Source organism: Pinus tabuliformis, chromosome J, assembly GCF_031772625.1.
Source record: "Pinus tabuliformis cultivar Carrire ecotype Pingquan chromosome J, CPIR1, whole genome shotgun sequence".
NCBI classification, from domain to species: Eukaryota; Viridiplantae; Streptophyta; class Pinopsida; order Pinales; family Pinaceae; genus Pinus; species Pinus tabuliformis.
The window spans coordinates 1,648,410,737-1,648,426,654 of NC_142295.1; the positions used below are offsets into that span (position 1 = coordinate 1,648,410,737).

Here is a 15,918-nt window from a genome sequence, read left to right on the forward strand (position 1 = left end):
ATGTTATAGAGGTTCGAAGATTTCTGGGCGTGGTAGAGTATTGGAGAAGGTTCATTGCAAACTTCTCTGTTATCGCAGCTCCCTTGCACGCCCTGACTAGTGTGAAGCAGGCCTTTTAGTGGGGAGGAAAACAACAGAAATCCTTCGACACACTAAAGAGAAGATCAGCACAGCACCAGTGCTAGCCTTACCAGACCTTCAACAGCCTTTCGAAATTGAAACAGATGCCAGCGGATATGCCATGGGCATTGTATTGATGCAACAAAGAAAGCCTGTATGTTACCATTCGAAGACTTTCTCCCAGGCTGTTGTGAATTATCCCACGTATGATAGGGAGTTGTACGCCTTGGTCCAGAGTGTAAAGAAGTGGAAACACTATCTGATTGGCAAGGAGACGATCATCCTTACAGATTATCAACCCTTGCAGTATCTTCAGTCATAGACCAAGCTTCAGCAAGCCCGTCACTTCAGATGGATGGGATTCCTCCAACAGTTTCATTTGGTGATAAGATACAAGAAGGGTGCTAGCAACAAAGTAGAAGATATGCTTTCTCGCCCTCCTATTTTTGCATCTGTAGTTTTGCAAAATGTTTCTTTATCGTTAGAAAGTTATGCTGAACAGTATGCTAACGATAGTGATTTTAAAGAAATCTATGCAAAACTGAGTAGTGGATCACAGGTAGACAATTATTACGTGCATGGAAATCTATTGTACCACCTTGGCAAACTGTGCATACCTAGTGATGAAAGGGTTCATGTAATCAGATAGGTTCATACCTCTCTGGTGTTTGGTTATTTTGGAATTGAGAAAACTTTATGTCATTTGTAGAGGTTTTGTTTTTGGACTCATATGAAAAACATTGTGACTCACTTTGTAAAGGGTTGCGTGTTGTGTTCTGTTTCAAAGTTCTCTAATAGAAAACTTGGGCTTTACACACCACTCCATATTCCGAGTTGACCATGGGAAAGTGTGTCCATGAAATTTGTAGGAGGTTTGCCTATGTCTATGAAAGGTCACAAATATTTGTATGTCATTGTGGATCGGTTTAGTAAAATGTGTATTTAATGCCTTGTAAAAAGAAGGTCACTGCTAAGCAGACTGCTTTTATTTTCTTTCAGCATGTTTGGGTTCATTTTGGGTTGCCCACATATATTGTGTTAGATTGAGACTCTCGCTTTCTTGTGGAGTTTTGGACTAGCTTGTGGAGAATGATGGACACTAAGCTGAAAAGAAGTATGGCATTTCATCCACAAACCGATGGACAGACAGAGGTTGTCAACCGCACCGTGGTACACTTGTTGCGAGGCTATTGTGGGAAACATCCCAAGTTGTGGGATGAACATCTTCCTTATGTGCAATATGCATACGATCGAGCAACACATTCATCTACACAGAGCTCACCGTTTGAGACATGTTTTGGCTATCTACCTAGAGATCCCTTGGACATGGTCTTTGGGAAAGAGGAGGATAGCAATGGACAAGATGATAGGGACAAAGCATAGAATTTCATTCAGCGGATACAGGTGATTCATCAAGCAGTGCAGGAGCAGTGGGAGAAGAGTCAAGCTTGGTATAAAGCTCGACATGATAAGCATCGAGTTGACCATCAATTTCAAGTTGGGGACAAGGAATAGCTCCATATTAGCAAGGACAGAATGAAGGGAGAAGGGAAGAAGTTGAGACCCATCCAATATGGTCCCTTCACCATATTGGCAAAGGTTGGAGACAATGCTTTTCGTCTTGACTTGCCTGCTTATATGCATATGTACTCAATGGTAAAAGTAGAAAACTTGAAGCTTTATGGACTTCCATTGATTATGGATACGGAGGAGGTTGCATAGATTCCCATAGTGGATGATTTTGCACCAAAGTATCTAGATAAGTTTCTTGAAGATATCATACTCGACCAGAAAACCAAAACTTCACAACGGGTAGATGTGGAGTATATTTGTGTTGGCTTCAAAGGAATGCATCCAAGAAAAGCTCTATGGATGGAGAAGGAAAAAGTGAGGGAGCAATCTCCTCACTTTCCGACTAAAACGTATTTTGGTGGTCCAAAATCTCTTAGTGGGGAGGATTGATCCAAGTGGATCTTCAGAAAAGTACCAGTGGCATGGTAAAAGGATCAAAACTCAAAGTGACAGAATTTGGATAAACTTAGCATCACATCGAAGTTCTCGTCATCCTCATTCCAACAATGCGAATGACACTAAAATCCGAGTCCAGATGAAGAAGTTAGAGTAAATCAAAGTTCAAGTTCGACTTGTCCAAGTGGCGGGAGAAGATGACATGGAAAAAGTTCTAGCGAATGCGGAGCCGATAAGTGGCAGGCTGCCATTGGGTCCTGCATATCGCATATCCAGAAAAACAAAGGTCGCAGGTCAAGAATCGACCCCTAGTAGTACCAATTTGCGATATCGCATATCGCAAATCGGGGGTGGACGAGTGTTGAAGAATCGGCCTCAGCGCAGACGAATTGCGATGCAATTGCAAACGCAAAAACGAGAAGGTGTTTGCGACACGGTTCTGGTTGTAAGTGCCGATTGCGACTTTTGATTGGGCTACAATTAGAGAATTAGGCTTCTGTGATCCATATCAATTTTGAGAAGAATCTTCGGCGAAAATCACATAGAAATATTTTTACTGATGCGTTTCGAACCAACTAGTGTGGTTCATCGTCAGGACAAGTTGAATGAGAAGATCTTGCTATGGTAGACATTTGGAACAAAAGGCTTTCCTCAAAGCTACTTAGAATTCGTTATCTAGAAAAGAACCTAAGGATCAGATTCCTGGTGTACATCTTCCTTATGTCCAAGGGACCACGGATAGGATTGCGAGGATTCTTAAGAAGCATAATGTCCCCGCAACCTTTAGACCTCTTAACACCATTCGTAAGTCCCTCAAATCTGTGAAGGATCCTATCGACCCCAAGGACATGAAAGGTGTTTATATTATTCCTTGTTCTTGTGGGACCCCCTATATCGGTGAGACTGGTCGCTCCATTAACCAAAGGATTAGTGAGCACGCAGCTAACCTCAAGCATATGAGAACCAAGTCTTCCGCTTTAGCAGAGCATGTGGAGAAAACCAATCATCATGTCTGCATCGAAGAAGCTAGTGTGATTGCTAGAGTGTCGCAATTTCATCATCGGAAATTTAGGGAAGCCCTTGAGATTGAAAAAGGCCGAACAATCTCAATAGAGAGGATGGCTCAAAGATCAGTAGTTGTTGGGTCCCAACCCTCTCCTCCTAGTCGCTTTCTCCCTTTAGTATTTTTTTTTTCCTTTCGAATTCTTGATTTCTCTAATATTTAAACCCTTTGACTTTTAAACTAATATTAATATTTTTATTTGATTTGATTTATTTATTTGATTTTATTATTATTATTATTATTATTATTATTATTTGATTTGATTATTTATTTGATTTTTCTCATTTGATTTATTTATTATTATTATTATAATAATTTATTATTTATTATTTTTATTTTTTTAAATTAATTAATTAATTAATTTTATTTTTATTTTTTAATTAATAAATTAATTATTTATTTATTTTGAGTACTTGAATTCTCTAATATTTATTTTTGACTATTAAACTTTTTTGTGTTTATTTTGAATTTTATTTATTTATTTTTATTTTTATTTTTTTTACTATTTTTACCCTTAATAATCTATATTGTAATCTCTCTAATATTTTTATAGGGATACTCTTTGACTTCAAATATGATACTAATCTATTTATTTTAATATATATTAATAAATATAGGTCCTTTAGCTTTTATTTTAAAATAGAAATAACTATTTATAGATTATTTTATTTTTAACTTATTCAACTAACTAATATTTATAGACATCTTTGATAGCCAGTCAATTTATTCATTTATTTTCTTAATTTAAATTAAGATTTAAATGTTCCTTAACTTATATTTTATTTAAAATATAATTAACTTATATTTAATTAAAATATAATCAACTATTCTCTATGACTTGATTTATTTTATAATTATAATATATTAACTCGCTTATTCTAACATATATTTGCAATTATAAAAATGGTCAATTTATTAAGAAATTAATAACTGAACTTACTTAATTAAATAAATTATGCCCTTCATGGTCTAATTAGCCGTTCCTTGGTCAATCTAGTTGTTATCATTTTAGTCGTTACCTGATCTGGAAATTTGGTCATTGGACATTCTGCCCGATCTATTTATAATGCATAGCAAGATCTGCTCATTCAACTTGTCCTGATGATGAACCACACTGGTTGGTTCGAAACGCGTCGGCAAAAATATTTCTATGTGATTTTCGCCGAAGATTCTTCTCAAAATTGTGATTGGGCGCCAGACACGATATTTTTATATGTTGCATTTTATATCCCCGTCGGGTCCGTTGTTACCACAATGTAATGGGTCGATGCGTCGATGGTTCAAAGTGACGATTGCGATTTGTGGGGAGGATTCGGACGTGATATTTTTATATGCTGCATTTTATATCCCCATCGGGTCCGTTGTTGCAGTGTAATGGGTCAATGCACTGATGGTTCCAGTGTCGATTGCGATTTGCAGGGAGGATCCAGACGCGATATATTATATATTGTGTTCTATAAACCCGCGGGTCCGTGTATCACAGAAGAGCCTATTGTTCTGTCCATCGATAGTTAAAAGTGCCGATAAACATGCCACCTAACCTCATGCGCAGTTAAATGGGTTTTATTATGTTTGAACGAGATTTCACCATTATTATAAGGTTGTTGCAATATATCCTTCCGGCGAGATCCCGCCTGCCTAACTTGGTTATTATGTTAAAACTGCCTGGGTTTTGAGGGACGCTGCCATGCTTATATATATATATGGTTGTTGTGTCGGAAAAGGCAGAGGGAGTCAGCAGAATAGTTCAGAAGTACACGCACGCAGCAGACACTAACCCTGACAACACACTGGACCTCCCCCTGAGTAGCAGGGAGGTTCCGAGAGGTTGCAGAAGGCCCGATTATCCAAATTGGGAGTTTGGATAGGCGTTTTTGCACTATTTTTCGTGAGGAGTTCTATGGTACTGTCTGTTTCTGACATTGGGCTCTCCATTCATTGCCCATCTTTCAGCTTAGAGGTATAAGGGTTGTAATTGCTTGTTGCTTGTACTTTTATCTATTTTATGCCACTATTTGAGTGAAAGCCTCCCACTATTAAGCAGGGCCCAAAGACGTAGTCCATAATTGGATGAACTTCGTAATCAAATCATTGTGTCATGGTTTTTTGTGTTCTTCTGATTATTTTCGCATCGTTTATGCACTTTTAAGTTCTATGGTTAATTAACTTTGTTATATGTAATTCTGATGCATCTGCAAGTAAAAGATCTTGGATCAACTATGGGCCAACAATACATCCGACATGCAGTGGAAACATATTGAGAAAATTCAGAAGCATTGATTACAAACAAATTCAAAATTAAAAGTGCAGTTCCTTATGCTATATTGTTAAGTGAAATAGAGGTTGCTCCTACTGAAGTAATTGCTATGGTGCGAGTCATAACGTATTTAAAAAAAATTGAGCAAATGGAAGAGGGCAGATGGCGTAAGGTTGTCTTTAATGACATATTGTGCAAAAGAAAGAAGACTTGGATGCAACAAAATAACAAATGGTTTAATAAATGAGGTATTTGCTTGAACACGGTTCTCATAAATAGTAAAGAGATAAAAGCTTTTGTTATGGATAAGCTCCACGAGCGTACTTCGGATAAAGAGCTAGGGAGAAATAAAAAGTACTATATTGAAGTGTTTAATCCCACTCATAGTCATCAACAAAAAACGTACATAGAGACCAATATTTGTTGGAGAGCCAAAATTCTTATCGCTCAGTGAAGAACTAATTCTCAACAAATCTGTTGTGAAGCAAAGCACTAAAAAATGCCAAAAGAAGTGTGGGAGGAAATAGTATGTATTTTTTGTTCTCCCGTAAAAGTGGAAACAAAAAAACATTTCATTTTAGAATGTGAGGCCTTCAAAGACAACAAAGAAAGTTATGCAGATATTTTGGCAGCTAGCTCTTGGGATAATCTATTTAGTGAGGGCTTAAAGCTCAGAGTGTTTATTGTGAGACTTTACAGAAAAAGGGCTACAACAAAGAAAGTTATGCAGATATTCTGGCAGCGAGCTCTTGGGATAATCTATTTAGCGAGGGATTGGTCCTAAAGCTCGGAGCGTTTATTGTGAGGCTTCACAGGAAAGATCTGAATATCTAAATACATCAATAAAATGAAGAAACAATCTATCGTATATGCTATCTTTAGCTTTGTGGATGTTAAAATAATTTTCTTTCTTACTTTCAAAATCAAAAAAATTATGAAAAAAATGAATACCTTGCACGGCAAATTTGTTGACGTAAGGGCTAAAAATTCCGAAGTCACAAACGCTTAATTCTTGCAGGCCTGCTGATGTCAGCATATGTCAGCATTATCATATGAACGGTCTACGAACTGAATCCAGCCACAGTGCCAGTGTCATCCTCAAACCCTTCTGGCACACGGGATTCTCGCTAGCCACAATACATGGCAGCATTGACAGTAGGGAACCCGATTTCTGCATCCAATTTTGGTGGGAATGCGTTGGACGCGGGTACTTCGCATTGTGGTTATCAGTTGCAGAGATGTATACAACTCAATTCTTCGGCGGAGGGGAAGGCAGTCCATGCTCGCATTATCAAACTCGGACTTGAAATCGAAATTTTTCTGGGCAATTGTCTGGTCAATATGTATGCCAAGTGCGGGAACATGAAGGACGCAAGGAAAATGTTTGACAACATGGCTGAGCAGAATTTAGTATCTTGGAATATGATTATTGCAGGATATGCTCAGCAAGGGCTTGAAGAGGAAGCCCTTGAACTTTTTGAAGAAATGCAATTGGCTAAAATGGTACCCAACGAGTTCACCTTTGGCAGCGTCTTGAAGGCGTGTGCCAGTCGAGAAGCTTTGGAAGAGGGAAAACAGGTGCATTGCTTGATTGTTAAACTGGGTTTCGAACAGAACCTCTTTCTGGGAAGCGCTCTCATTGACATGTACAATAAATGTGGTAGCATCCGGGATGCGTACCAGACTTTTGCCAAAATTTCTCAGCGGAATGTGGTGTCATGGAATGCAATAATTGCGGCATCTATACAGCATGGTTGGGTTAAGCAGGCATTGGAATTATTTGCTGAAATGCAATTAGCAGGCATAAAGGCGAGCCACGTTACTTTTGGTCTCGTTCTCAACGCGTCTGCGATTCTAGGAAACCTCGAACAGGGTAAGCAACTCCATGCCTGTGTGTTTAGAAATGGATTTGGATCGGATTTGCTTGTGGGTAGCTCTGTTATTCTAATGTATATAAAGTGTGGAAACATAGATGATGCCCGCCAAGTGTTTGACAAAATGCCTATGGTAGACCTGGGGTTATTCAATGCTACAATTCAAGGATATAGCAGCGAGGGCCATAATAATGAGGCAATGGAACTATTTGGTCAACTACTACGAACGGGTTTGAAACCAAATGATATTACCTTCACCATTGTTCTTAGAGCCTGTGCCAGCTTTGAAACTGCCCTTGAACAGGGCAGGCAACTCCATGTACAGATAATGAAATCTGTGTTTCAGCACAATGTTTCTGTGATTAGTTCTCTCATCACTGTGTATGCTAAAAGTGGTTGCATAGCTGATGCACAAAAAGTGTTTGACAAGATGACTGTACAAAACAATGTAGTTTTATGGACTGCATTGATAGCTGGTTACACCCAGAAAGGGTATACAGACGAAGCCTTGAAACTCTTTCTCTTAATGCAACGTGCAGGTGTTAAACCTAATCAATTCACCTACCCAACTGTTCTCCGTGCATGTGCAAACTTAGCTTCTATAGAAGAAGGAAAACAAGTCCATTGTCATATTATCAAAGCTGGGGCTGCGTCGGATACTTTCGTTGCCAGCGCCATTGTTGACATGTATATTAAGTGCGGTAGTCTAGAGGATGGCCAACGAGGGTTTGATAGAATTCCTAGACGAGACATTGTATCGTGGAATACAATGATTGCAGGATATGCTCAACATGGGTATGTTGACAAGGCACTTTTAATCTTTGAAGAAATGCAACAGTATGGCATGAAACCCAACCACGTAACTTTTGTTGCAGTTCTCTCTGCATGCAGCCATGGAGGACTTGTTCGTTTAGGGCGCCGATACTTTAGTTCCTTGAGCCGAACTCATGGCATTATTCCAAGAATGGAGCATTATGCTTGCATAGTTGACCTCCTTGGCCGTGTTGGGCACTTGTATGAGGCAGAAGACTTTATCAACAATATGCCTTTCGAGCCAAGTGCATTGGTATGGGAGACCTTACTTCAGGCTTGCAGAATTCATGGCAATATGGAAGTAGCAAAGCGTGCAGAATTGGCTTTGGCTTGTAGAAAATAATAAGCTGTTAGATTGCATGGTCGATTGTGAAGTAGTTCAAATGTACCAAAAATCCTTCTTGCTGCTTTGAAGCTTGCACTAGAGGCTTGCGGGGCATCACAAAGGTAAAAGCATGAAATAGATTAGTGTTAAAAGAAATAACAAGATCAAATCAATGAACCTCATAATTCTTTTTAGAAGATATACCGTACCATAGTAGCTGGATTTGGGAACATGAAAGATGTAGCCGAATTCAGATAAGTTAACCCCATAATTGCTTTAAGAAAATATATTGCACAGCCGCAGATTAAAATAACTCATAAAACTCGATTCACTGAAAATATTCAAACCTGCTAAACAATATCTTTTTCAGTGAATAGCATCTATTTTGGAGGACGCCTTTAAAGTGAAAGAAAGAAACAAGAAAGCGGTTTTTCAAGAAACAAGAAAGCAGTTTTTCTTGACAAGGAAGTATTTCTTCCACGGGAAGCTTACGGTGAGAAAGATCATGGTTTTGCTAGGGCCATTACCCCAGGGCTGTGTAATTGATATTCATTTGGAGTGGATTTCCTTTTAGAATGGATACATATTTTTGCATTTTTTTTCCTATTGAGCGATAATATTAAGGACAAAGTCAATTAGTGGTGACTAAGTAGTTTAGAAATTCATGCATTGCTGAAGTACAATCTGCTATACCTTCATATAATTTATATATCGTTGTGGGAAGTCAAGTTGCTTAATCTTTCTTGCTCTATTTTATTCAAACATGTTAGCCATCGAAAATGGGCTGTAGTAAAAGGAGATTTTCAGGTTGACAATGGACATCCCCTTCCTGCCTCCACAACCTCAGTCAAGGGTTACCTTGTTAAAAGGGTGTAAAATGAAAAAGATAGATATATCCACAATTTTTTAAAACACAACGGGCTTCAAGGCCACATTTAAAGCCGCTGCTTGAGAAATAGACATCCATGTCAAGGAAAATAAGAAACATTGTATTGGAAATTACTGATTTGTTAACCATACAAAAAAATAGAATCAAATCTAAAGGTTGTAGTCATGCATATGAATGAAATGCTATCTTATGTCATGACGTTGGCGATAATAATAATAGTAATAATCTATTTTTAGAGTCATGGTTATGGTTAAATTAGACATCAGATTTGTGTATTACACCGGTTATTTATTTATGAGACTCATTTATATTTTTTTTTAATAAAAAAGTACATATGAGAACCGTAATAAACTTTATTAACATATACAACTAGACTTTATTAATATTAGATGTTAAATCGTTAAAATGATGATCAGTAGGAGCATGATATAACTGCCTCCCTCGGCTTTTGAACTGTACGTCTCTTTCAAAGTTCGGGATGTATTCAACATGCTATTCATTATTTATTATAGATATAAAATAGCCATTAGCCTTCAGCAACTAGAGTTCCTAGAGCCGCAATTGGACATTAGCACTAAGTGGTTTGTCGGCTTATTATTGATATGACCATGGCCTTCAAAACTTGATATTCTTCAAAATCCTGCAGGGCCCTCTTCCGGAAGATGTTCATAAGCCAGTTATTATAACTGTTTACGCCCTCTTGTGAAGGGGATTTTCACAAACCATCGTATATGACAGCATTAACAGTAGCTAATCCGATTCTCTGTTCAATTTTGGTTTGAATGCATTGGATGCAAGGAATTCGCATTGGGGTTATCACTTGCAGAGATGCATACAACTCAGTTCTTTGGCGGAGGGAAAGGTAATCCATGCTCGCATTGTCAAACTTGGACTTGAAAATAAAGTGTTTATGGGGAATTGGCTCGTAAGTTATGTAAATCAAGTGAGGGACCATAAATGACGCCATGAACATGTTTGACAACATGCATGAACAGAATTTAGTGTCTTTGAATGTGATTATTGCAGAGTGTACTTAGCAAGGCTCTCTGAGAAAGCTTTTAAACCTTTTGAAGGAATGCAATCGACCGAAAATGTCACCCAATTAATTCACCTTTGGCGGCGTCTGGATGGCATGTGCCACTTGATAAAAATGCAATGTTGTATATTAAATGAAATGAAACCCACTGGTCAGCTCTACGAAAGAGAGTCTGAACCAGGAGAGTGGTTCTGCAGAATGCTCTACATTGCTCATGTGCATTACACAATATATAGTAATCATAGATTTAGGGAAGTTAAAACCATAACCTAAAAGAATAAAAACTGATTCCTATCCTGAGTTTTTGTGAACCAACTCACTATTTTAAGATATTCTCTATTATCTCTAACACGCCCCCTTAATGGAGAAGGGGTTCACAAATATGTCTAACATCTCCCTAAACATTTCAAACTTGATTTTTTCAAGAGGCTTAGTGAAAATGTCTGCAACATTATCACATGTATTACAATATACCAAATGGATTTCTTTTGATTGCATTTTTTCCCTGACAAAGTTGAACTGTGTATCAATGTGTTTAGTGTTTTTATGAAACACCGGATTATTGGAAAATTTGATTGAAATCTGATTGTTGCACTTGATCGTTGTTGCCTCTTTCTGTTCTTCCCCAACATCTTGGAGAAGTCTCCACAACCAAACTGCCTCACATGTTGTTGCACACAGAGCTTGATACTCTGCTTTCGCTGAAGACAAGGAAACTGTGTTCTGTTTCTTGCTGCTCCATGTAAACACCCCAGATCTGATGCTGAATGCATATCCTGTTATGGATCTGCGATCGTCTACATTTCCAGCCCAGTTTGAATCTGTAAATCCTGTCAATCTAACATCAGAGGAATCAGTATAAATAATACCATAATCTACTGTACCTTGTAGATACCTCAAAACACTTTTCGCTGCATTCCAATGACTTTCAAGTGGCTTGGACATATATTGACTTAGCACACTGATTGCATAAGTGTAGTGGTCAAGTAGATTAGACTCCCAACCAACTGTTTGTAAAGTGTTGCATCTGCCACTTTAGAGCCATCCTCACTCTACAGTTTGATGTTCCGCTGTAATGGTACTGTTGCAGGCTTACACTGATCCAATCTAAATCTTTCTAATAGTCCTTTGACATATCTTCCCTGGGACAAAAATGTTTTTCCTGAATCTCTCCAGATTTCAAGACCCAAACAATATCTTAATTCACCAAGGCATTTCATTTCGAATACCTGTGACATCTGTTGCTTGATTTCTTTGATCAGATATGTAGCATCACCTGCACTGATCAAATCGTCTACATACAAAGAAATCATCACTATGTGCCCTTGTTCATCTTGCATGGTGTAAAGATTAGGGTCATTTTTGCTTCTATTGTAGCCAAATTATAGAAAAAATGAATCAATCTTTTCATACTAAGACCTAGGTGCTTGCTTTAGTCCATAAAGTGCTTTCTTTAACCTACAGGCTAAATGTTCTTTCCCTTTCTGGACAAACCCTTCAAGTTGTTCTAAATAAACCTCTTCTTTCAATTTTCCATTTAAAAATGCAGATTTTACATCTAGTTGGTGAATCATCCAATGTTTCTTAGTAGCTAAAGTAATCAACATTCTGATGGTATTAAGTTTAGCTACAGGGGCAAAGGTTTCTTCATAGTTAATGCCTTGTTTTTGTGAATACCCCTTTGCTACCAATCTAGCTTTTAATTTATCTATTGTTCTATCTGCATTAATCTTTGGTTTATACAGCGATTTACAACCTATGGTTTGTTTCCCTCTAGGAAGTTCAACCAGCTCCCAAGTGTTGTTTCTGATTATAGATTCATATTCCTGTTCCATAGCTATTTTCCATTCGCTACATTCATTTGCTTCCTTATAACTAGAAGGTTCAACAATATTCATCATAGTAGTTATAAAAGCATTTTCCCTATATCTTGTAGGGAATTGAGCTTTCCTACTTGATCTCCTAAGTGGTGGGGTAGCCTCAAACCTTGTCTGATCATTATTCTCTTTTTCTTCCCGCTGCTGTTGTTTCTGTTGTATCTGCTGCTGCTGTTCATCTTCTGCCTTTGTCTGCTGCTGATCCTGATTGTTTCCTGTTTCTTCACTTTTTTTTTCCACCAAGTACGGAATATCCCATTCCTCATTGTGATCATCAGATTCTTCATGATCCTGTTCATGGAATATGACATCTCTACTAACAAAAATTTTGTGAGTAGAGGGATTAAATTATCTATAAGCTTTATATTGTGAGCAATACCCTATAAAGGTACATCTAATGGCTTTTGAATCTAGTTTTCTTTTGTCTTCCTTTGGAATATGGGCAAATGCTTTAGACCCAAATACTCTTAAATGTTTTATTGCAAGCTTAAATCCATATAGTGTTTCATAAGGAGTTTTAAACTCAAGACTCTTTGTAGGACTCCTATTTTTTAAGTAAACTGCAATATTCAATGCTTCAGCCCAAAAACCATTCGACAGATTCTTACCCTTTAACATGCTTCTAGCACATTCCACCATTGTTCTATTATTTTTTTCTATTATTCCATTATGCTGAGGAGTATGGGGTACTGTAAATTGATGTAATATTCCATGATCTTTACAATACTTGATAAGCTCATCCTTCCTGTATTCTCCCCCTTGATCGGAACGGAGAATTTTTATTTGCTTCCTTGTTTGCTTTTCAATCATATTCCTAAACTGCTTAAAATATTCAAATGTGTGACTTTTCTTACTCAAGAAATATACCCAAGAAAAATTTGTGTAGTCATCAATAAACAGTAAAAAATATAGTGCACCTCCTAATGACTTTGTTTGCATATGCCCACAAAGATCTGTGTGCAGTAATTCAAGTATATCTCTCTGTTTCTTCTCTATTCGAACAGGGAATTCTTTTCTATGCATCTTTCCTAATGTACAGGCATCACAATCATTATGCACTTGTTTTAGCATAGGAAGATTTCTTACCATTTCTTTCTTCTGAAGTAACAACAAATCATTATAGTTGATATGACCAAATCTTTGATGCCACAACTCTTCTGTAGTCAAACCCGCTGCTATTAAAGCTCGAACTGGTGCTGGTCTTACATCCAATTTGTACAGACCTCTTGTTCGAATTCCTGTAGCAATTGTCTTCATGCCATCTAGCAGATCTTTAATATAGCAATTAGATTTAAAAAATTCAACTTTAAGATCTTGATCTGTAATCATGGATATAGAAATCAAGTTCTTTGTTATACCGGGCACATACATAACATTATAAATTTGTCTTATATTACCATTAGGTAAAATGACAGAAATTTTCCCACATCCTTTGATCTGATGACTTCTATCATCACCTAGGTAGATTTGTGCTCCGTCGTTGATTTCTTTAAAATCTTCAAACCATTGCTTGTTCCCTGTCATATGTGTTGATGCTCCCGAATCTACATACTAGATGTCTGCATCAACATTCTCATCACAATCTACCATGAACAATCTGAAATTTCGCTCATGATTATCATTTGCGAGATGACCTGCATGTCTTTTCTGCTTCTGCTATTCTTCATGATATTTCTTCTTCCTGCACTCTCTAACTATATGACCTAGTTTTCCGCAATAAAAACACTTAATTACAGAGTTGTTTCTATTCAGATTCATACCTTGGGTCAGATTCGGTCTTTTCTGTGAGATTCCTCCGTTTTGTTGTTGCAGATTTCCTTTTCCTTTGTAGAAGTTCTTTTTCGCCATCAATGCAAGATTGACACTCTGGGGTTTCAAAGTTGATTTTCTTTCTTCTTCTTGCATCAGTATTCCTGTCAGTTCTTCAAACTTCAGGATTTTCTCTCTCGCATTTATCCCAGTGATGAACATTTGGCAGTCATCGGTCACACCATTCATGGTAATTGTTACAAGATCTGTATTGTCAACTGTATGACCAATGTCTGCCAATTTGTTTTTCAGATCTTTGATCCTTGCTATGAAGGCAACAACTATTTCATTCTCCTCCATCTTCAGGGATATGATCTTGCTCTTCAAAAACAGAAGACGATTTGTATTCCTGATCTCATACAGATCCTTAAAAATTCCCCAAATTTTGCTCGCTGATTTACATTCTCTGATATGTGGTATGATGCAGTCTTTCACTGACATCTTCAGCAGCGTCCTTGCTTTACCTTCACGCTTCTCTCAATCTGGGACTGTTGCGGATCGAGCTGCTGGCTTATGTTCATCCCCGTTTACAATCGTCCAAGCACTCTTCACTTCTAGCAGAGTCTGCATCTTGAATTTCCAATTCACATAATTGGAGCCATCGAGCTTGTTATGCTCATTCAAGCATGCTTCAAACATCTAATTATTCATCTTGGCGATTAAAACAAATTTGACAGGTAAAAAAAAAATGTTGGATTTACCCCAGATCTGTGTCAAAGACAGAGATTGCTGATCTCCAATGTTGTTTTCAACGGCCTCCTTTTGATCTTCTTCTCGGTAGACCTCAGCCTCCACGCAGCCTTCTCTTGGCAGCCACCGCTAAAACGCAACCCCTCTTTTTGTTGTGATGTTGTTTGTTGTTTCCTGACCTCGCAGCCTTCTCTCGGCTTCTCTCACCACGATCGTCACGCTTATCCACCACGGAGTTGCGACAATCGTCGCAGATGTACACGTGATATCTGCGACGATCCACAAAATGAAACGCCTGGAAGTGTCATAGTGTGATCGTCGCAGTTTTTCCTCAAAGACTTATGACGATTTCGCGTTTGGCACGACTGGCAAGTTCCTCACTCGGCGAACAGGTTTTCTTAGCCTGTCGCTCTGATACCATGATAAAATGCAATGTTGTATATTAAATGAAATGAAGCCCATTGGTTAGCTTTATGAAAGAGACTTTGAACCAGGACATTCTGGCTCTACATAATGGTTTACATTGTTCATGTACATTACACAATATATAGTAATCACAGATTTAGGGAAGTTAGAACCATAACCTAAGAAAATAGAAACTAATTCATACCCTGAAGTCTTATGAACCAACTCACTATTCTAAGATATTCTCCATTATCTCTAACACCACTTAAGAATCTTTCGAAGATGGCAAACAGGTTCATATTCACATTGTTAAACTGGGTTTGAAAATAATTCTTTTATGGGAAGCACCTTGGTTGACATGTACAGTAATTGTGATAGTATCAAGGATGCCTTCTAGAGGTTTGCCATGATTTATCAATGGAATATGGTGTGATGGAAGGCAACAATTGTGGCATCTATACATCATGGTCAGGTTAAGCAGTCATTCAAACTCTTTGCAGAAATGGCAACTCACAAGCATGAAGGAAAACCGTGTTTCCTTTGGCCTCGTTTTAAGACATGTGCGAATCTAGGAAACCTAGAACAGGGTGAAGAATTCAATGCTTGTGTGTTGAAAAAATTTCAAGGTAGACTTGTGATTATTCAATGCAATAATTCAAGAATATAGCAACCAGGAATATAATGATGAGGCAGTGAATCTATTTTGTTAACCACAATGAAAAGGCTTGAAACCAAATGATTTTACCTTCACCATGGTTCTTAGAGTGTGTGACAACTTAGAAGCTTTTGGAT

The 15,918-nt window shown here is 37.8% G+C and overlaps 1 pseudogene across 1 annotated transcript; it reads left to right on the forward strand.

Moving 5' to 3' along the window:
* The first annotated feature begins 6,376 nt into the window (after positions 1 to 6,376).
* LOC149233859 (pentatricopeptide repeat-containing protein At3g09040, mitochondrial pseudogene) lies at positions 6,377 to 9,006 on the forward strand (annotated as a pseudogene). The gene is made up of 2 exons (XR_016248249.1): positions 6,377 to 8,542; positions 8,791 to 9,006. The product of XR_016248249.1 is annotated as a pentatricopeptide repeat-containing protein At3g09040, mitochondrial pseudogene (transcript).
* Positions 9,007 to 15,918: the final 6,912 nt, after the last annotated feature.